General features: G+C 41.2%; 1 long non-coding RNA gene across 2 annotated transcripts; it reads right to left on the bottom strand.

Moving 5' to 3' along the window:
- Positions 1 to 2004: 2004 nt before the first annotated feature.
- LOC148098042 (uncharacterized) lies at positions 2005 to 5965 on the bottom strand. Of its 2 annotated transcripts, XR_015716635.1 has the most exons (3): positions 5808 to 5965; positions 4579 to 4911; positions 2005 to 2536 (listed from the first exon to the last, which is right to left on the bottom strand). It is a non-coding gene; the product is annotated as an uncharacterized LOC148098042 (long non-coding RNA). The 2 variants fall into 2 exon arrangements; XR_015716636.1 differs by lacking the exon at positions 2005 to 2536 and having other exon boundaries at positions 3514 to 4911.
- Positions 5966 to 6944: the final 979 nt, after the last annotated feature.

Below are 6944 nucleotides of genomic sequence, written 5' to 3'. Positions count from 1 at the left end.
AGGACCTCAGTCACAAAGAGAAAACCTCAACACATAATATACACAAATCCCATAATGTGCACCAAATTAATCCTGTTTTTTCTCAGTCCTTACAGCGCTTTCTGTCACCTAGAGCCAGTTAATGTCTCCAGACCAGCCCTAAAGCAGTGAAAATGAATCCACTGTGAGTGAACATGTCATTGTTTTAAGCCCCACAGATACAATCATATTCTAACTGTACAATGCAATGTAGTCCAAATAATCCAGCACATATACAGCAGTTAAGAGACAGAGGGGTCAGTGAGCAGGGACCTTTCACAATGCTACATTTTAGTTTTTACCTTTGGCAGAATCACACTCTTACTTTTCTGTGTTCGTGTATTTGAAGTGAAATTAAAGCTAATTAGAGCTTAATGGCAAGAAAGCGAAAGTGGAAAGTGCTAAAAAAAAAGAGAGAATTATCCTTTTAAGTGAATCTAAATCTTTCCCTTCCTCTGTCTAAAAGAAGCTTCATCTCCTCTCTCTGTTTATACCAACTCTACTGTCTGACTGGCTTTTGGAGACTCAGATTTGAAGCCAAACAGAAAAATCGATGTTTTCACTGAATGTTTTCTAACAGTAAATATTTTTCAAACATTTGTTCCCAGTTTCTTTCCATGTGTTGTCCCTTAATCTGAACTGGAACCCAATGAAGCAGAGTGTGATCACCTCCTACGAGCCATCCTGTCACAGTGAGTGGAAGCTACAGTATCATATACTGGCTCTTTGTCATTTACAGTGTGAGCTGTTCATGGTGGCCTAAACAAACTGTGTGCTCCTGTTGTTAAAGGGAATCATCCTGCGAAGCCACAAGTCAGTGTCACCTCTGTTTCCTGCTTGTCCAAAGTGAACAGTCATGAAAAGATCAATTCATACAGAAGTGAAGCAGCAGGATCAGTCATGGACGCACAAATTTGTTTGTTTTGTGGCACCACATGGGAGCCTGCAGTGACTGGAGCCCCACTGGATCATCACCAGAAGGAAAAAAAAAAAAAAACACCACGTGGAACATTTTTGTAGAATCGTTGCAAATTTTCCAGCACACACTGGATGTGATCTGGGAATGTAGTTTCTTGCAACGTGTACTCAGATATTTATGCAATACTTATGTAAGAATGCTGTTTGTTGACTTCAGCTCAGCATTCAGTACAGTCATTCCCTCCAAGCTGATCACCAAACTTGTGGCTCTTAGACTCAGCAACTCCATCTGTACCTGGATCATGGACTTTCTGACCAACAGACCCCAGCATGTTAGGTCAGGCCATAACTGCTCTACCACCATCACACTCAACACTGGCGCTCCACAGGCTGTGTGCTGAGTTCCTCTATGACTGCAGACCTGGGTATGGATCCAACTCCATCATCCAGTCTGCAGATGACACCACGGTGACTGTCTCATCAGTGACAACGATGAGTCTGCTACAGGTAAAGCACCTAGCTGTGTGGTCTGACAATAACCTGCTCCTGAGTACCAGCAAAACCAAAGAGCTCATTGTGGACTTCAGGAGGGAGAACAGAGACCCCCATGTCCCCATCTACATAAATGGCACAGCTGTTGAACGGGTCTCCAGCTTCAAGTTCTTGGGGACCCACATCTCTGAGAATCTGTCCTGGTCAACTAACACCTCCAGCCTGGTCAAGAAGGCCCATCAGCGCCTTTTTTTCTTTAGGACCCTGAAGAAGAACCACCTGTCTGCTGACATACTGGGTAACTTCTACCGCTGTGTGATAGAGAGCATCCTGACCAACTGTGTCACAGTGTGGTGTGGGAACTGCAGCGGGTGGTGAAAGCCGCCCAACGCATCCTGGGCTTCCTTCCTTCCTTCCCACTTCCTGCCATTGAGGATGTCCACAAGAAGAGATGTCTATGCCGAGCACGCATCATTCTCAGGGACTCCTCTCATCCTGCCTCCAGCTCCTCCCCTCCAGAAGGCGCTACAGGAGCCTTCAGACTAAAATCAGCAGGTTTAGGAACAGCTCCTCCCCCACAGCTGTCACCCTACACTGTTCACTATTGTAGTCTGTTCAGAGAGCTACGCTTCCACTGCTGTAGATATATTCATAGCACTCTGTAGATCTGTTTACCTCACACCGACACATCTGTATATTTGCTCTTATTGCACTTACTGATAAGATGCAAACTGTATTTTGTTACCCTGTATTCAGACATGTATGACAGTAAAGTTGATTCTAAATCCTAAACATTTAAACAAAAGCAGCTACAGGAGAAGTTTTTAGAAGTGATTTCTAGAAGGCCAGTAAAGAGAGCATGGAGACAGATGGAGGACGCCAAATCCACTGAATCTACACGCTTCCTGTTTCCACCTCATCCTTCCAGTGCTCTACTATACTCCCTGCTCTCTCTACCACAACTGCCTTTGAACTTGCCTGGGCCAGGTCTGAGTCCAGCTTTGCAACTCCAGCCAGGTCACATGACACAGGGGTTTGCTCTGATGTCAGCAGGCAGGTCAGTGGAGCCCTCTGGTGATGGATTTATGCCAGTGAAACAGGAGGAGGCCTGAGAACAGACAGCAGGCTTAACTAGCAGGACAAAGTAGCATGTAGTACTTGAAGGAGTCATCACAGCCAATCAGCTCTCAGGAAAATGGAACATCACATACATTTTCTCTTCTTTGATTTTCATCAATGTATTTCCTTTGAAATTTAATTTTTTTTTTTTTTTTTTTTTATTTCTGCCTGGTTAGAAGCTCGTAGGCACTTCCTGTCACTCTACAATAAAACAATGTAAAGGCTGCCCTCTCTGCCCTCCCACTAGCTGACCTAACTGACACAAGTAAACTGTGCTAAGATGCCCTACATGGACTAAGGTTCTTGGTCACATACATATAGATTTGTGTGTCTGTAGAAATCCTGCCATGAAGCTCCCAGCGCACATTTTTGATGCTTCTGTCTGTGGCAGAGGAGGTTTGGAGCTCTGCAGAGCCTTGGTGGCTTTTACTGACTGTACACCCCTACCCATTTATTATGAACTAACAGCACAACTGTTTGTGGTTTTTTCTATATTACACTTGCATGATTTAGATTTATACTTATGTGGCAGCTATTCACTGGCCTGACAAAGTTATTTTAAATGATATCATGTCATGAATAACACAAGTTATTTTCCATGAAATCGAAAAGTGGTGAAATTCTCAAAAATGAATGAGACGTGTAATTTAACATATTTTGTTGTTTTGTGTGTTTGTCTGTGTGAAGTTTTGACGTATCTGAAAAACACAATTTTGAAAACACTGGAAAGACCTCGAGACATTTTTTCTTTTGCTTTCTATGTAAACAAAAATTCCCACCAAGGCTTTTCAGTGTGAAATTTAGTGTGTAGAGAAAACACCTGTGCCAGGTTGTCTCCATCTAGTGGTGAATAACGCATTACCACTACATCAGGTGAGCTTTTCTCTGTGCACAGTGACACAAAACTCATTTAACAACATAAACTATTTAAAAAATGATGCAGGCAGATCAAGGCAATGTTACAGATTCAGTAAGAACAGAAGTTTATTCCTTCAAATATGCAGGGCGTCACACTAACACAGCTGCTTATGTCCAGCATCGCTCTGTTATTATCAATTTGATTCAAACGTGTCCAGTTTATTGTCTTAAACTGGCATTAAAGCTTCAATGAACTAAAGTGGTCCCTCTGAGTCAGCACCCAGAAAGCTCGTCTCTTTGAAAAATGTGGCCATAAATACGAGCGCTGCTGGGATCTTAAAACACTGGGGCTAACACTAACTATCTTGTGGCACAAGATGACTCAATATCACTCATGAGGGATACATGTGACATGTTTCACATATTAGAGACCAAAAAGTTGTCTATAGCAGTTTATCCCTCCTGTTATGTTGCGGTCAGATTGACCCAGAACAGAAGAGATGTCACATGTCATCTGCATCACTACAGAAAACGAAAAAAATCTAAATTCTAAAAGAAAATTGTAAAATAATCAATGCCAGTGTTTCTGACACTTTTGGATGAGTAAATGTGCCCCGGGTCAAATGAACCCAGGAGCATAATTGGTGTCCTGGAAACCAACATAACAGGAGGGTTAAATATGATCAACTGGTTTTTGACAAATACCGAAAATGAGTTTATGGCAGATATGACTTTTTGACACAACACCAGCTAACTGACAAGACCTAGTTAAAAGCTAATATTACGGTTGAATATTAACCTAACCTTAGGCTCCAGTATTCTAAAACTGGCACTTCCCCTCTGATAAACCACATGATCATGTAACAAATATGTCAGCTTACCAAAGAACAGAGGACAGTTTATTCAGGGTGTGGCAGCACTTTACCACCTGTGTCCAACATATCATACACATTTCTGGACTGGAGCACGTACATCGTTAAAAACTCCAGGACTTCATCACAGCCTCTCTCACATCCACTTTACATGTGTAGTTTACAGGAAACTTAAATAACACTGGCTGAATATGTTTGTAGCAGGATAACATTAGGGTCCCTTATATGATGGGATTTAAACAGGGAGAAAGAAGAAAAATGTTGGCATCAGTTACCAACACTTCACTCAACTGAGACTCACTTGTTTTTAACACTGGAATATGTGAACATTTTACTTATTGAGTCCTTTCTCAGTCCACGGGTTGTAAAACCACAACATCCTCCATCCGTAGTAAGAGAAAGCGTCTGTGGCAATAACCAAAATGTCTCCATACAGCCTTTGTGAATAAGAAAATATTTGTAAATAATCTTTTTAAAATGTATAGAGCTAAATATGAAACGTGTCTGTGAGTCCTTCAGTCCAAATACTCGAGGTCGAGAAGAATATATAGCAGCCGCTGATCCCTCAATGGCACCAGTAAGACGGCAGGACAGCAGGACAGCAGGGCCTCTTCCTCAGCAGAAGTCTCCTCCACTGGAGAATGACACATGAGTATTTTAAAGGTACTGCGTGTACAGATATCACCGCTGGCTCACACAAGCTTGCTCTGACACAGCTACAGACTTTGGCTGTGTCCCAATCCAGCGACCGCACGCTCCTGAGTACTCATAGCCCCTAAACAACAGTGCAGTCTGCTAGTTCAAATGCACAACATAAATTACAACTTACTCTACAATGAACACACATCGCTCACTGAGTTAGGTCATTCTTGCACCTTTTTTAAAACACACCCCTTTAGCTTACATCTTGAAAGTAGTGCCAGCCATATGGGTTTATATTCCAAACAGTGACACGAACTTGATCACCGAAATCATCTTAACATGGCTGCTAATTTTCAAGCTTACTAGCTTATTCACGATTAGCACACTAATAACCATCATTAACCACACATCATAACATAACCAAACGATAACATATAGAAAGAAACAATGTACGTATAAAACACAAATTCTTACCTAGCAGGAGAATAAATAATCAGTATTTTAAGGCTACTGCATGTACAGATGTCACTGCTGGCTCACATGAGCTACCTCTGAGAACCCCACAGTTTACTCCCCAGCTGACTGGCGCGAAAGAGTCGTAAATCACCGGCATTGTAATACTTTAAATTATTCCAGGGCATGTTAAAAACAAAACACCAAACAGATGGACTGGATATTAAACGGTATCAAACGACTAAATTAACACAGGGTTACAATTACATTCTACCATCGTCACATCGAGAGTTTATTCATTAATCATCAGAGTTCAACAATGTGACATCCAGTTGAAAACAGCTTCAGTAACGCCAGCCAAAACAGGCTAACAGTAAATAACAGCACAAAAACAGCCGTGCTTATCGACAGCTCGACATATCCTCAACAACTCACCTCAGTATGGCTGCCATCGGTCACATTTTAACTGTCCGTTTTACAGCCTCTTCCAGAAAACGAACGCTTACGCGGTACACTATACACATATACAGTATATGGATTTTATTTGGTTTTAGAGTTTAACCTGAAATCTTTTGCTGCTGAGCAGCAGAGCTCCAAAGCGTCCCCTGTAACCATGGTTACGCAGAGGCGTAACAGTGTTCCAACTGTGACGTCACGGAGGAGAACCTATGTCACTGATACCTGGATCAGCCTGCAACTTTTATTGGCACTTTTCTGCTGAGATCCGGAGCTCGACGCCCTGGCACCCCGGGATCAGATTAGCTGCTGTGTTTTTCACGGAGAAAAAATAATTAACATGGAATAACGTCAGTCTCAGATGGAAAAAAAAAAGATGTAAGCAGAAGAGGACAGCAGATTGAGGAGATTTCTTCAAACGGTAAGGAGCTTCTACAAAGTGATATCTGATAAGGTTAAAACTTCAAGCTTAAATCTAATGTCCAGATTCATGCTAAACTTTTCTGATTACTCAGTGAATCTGTTCATATGTTGCCGTTTTAAGCTATTAATTTCATGGTGACAAATATCTTTGACAAAAAATGCAGGATTAATTAAAGGCTATATATGACTGCTAGGTTAGGACGTGGTTAGGAGCAAATACTTAAGAGAGAGAGATATTTTTGCTCTGATAGAAATCTTTATTAATATTTATGGGAAATGGGCCTCTATTAGATTGTTTGTGGCCAATACAATAAATTGTCTCCTGGCTTTCAGGTCCCCCTGAGCCAAATTTGCAAAAATACCAGATTTTACAATCAAGGAACAAACTAGAGTAAAGAACAAATTGCCTATTAAACAGTAATTTGGAGCAGAGGGGCAACTTCCTCAGAAGCCATTAAAATGATTTGAGAGTAAAGATCATGCATCATCGTGGTAAGAAAAATTATATCCAATGTGTAACAAAGATACAAGAGGGAGTCATTGAAGTGACAGAACACTGAAGTGACACAAAAGATCATTCAAATTTTACAGTTTTTGCAATTAAGAAAAAAAAAAAAAAACAGATTTAAAGTGAAACAAATATTTCCAAATCATGGAATGGTGCTGACATTATCACTCATTCCATATTGTTCC

Source organism: Neolamprologus brichardi, chromosome 17 (assembly GCF_056152115.1).
Source record: "Neolamprologus brichardi isolate AB-2024 chromosome 17, ASM5615211v1, whole genome shotgun sequence".
Taxonomy (NCBI): domain Eukaryota; kingdom Metazoa; phylum Chordata; class Actinopteri; order Cichliformes; family Cichlidae; genus Neolamprologus; species Neolamprologus brichardi.
This window is presented reverse-complemented; position numbering and strand designations above follow the sequence as displayed.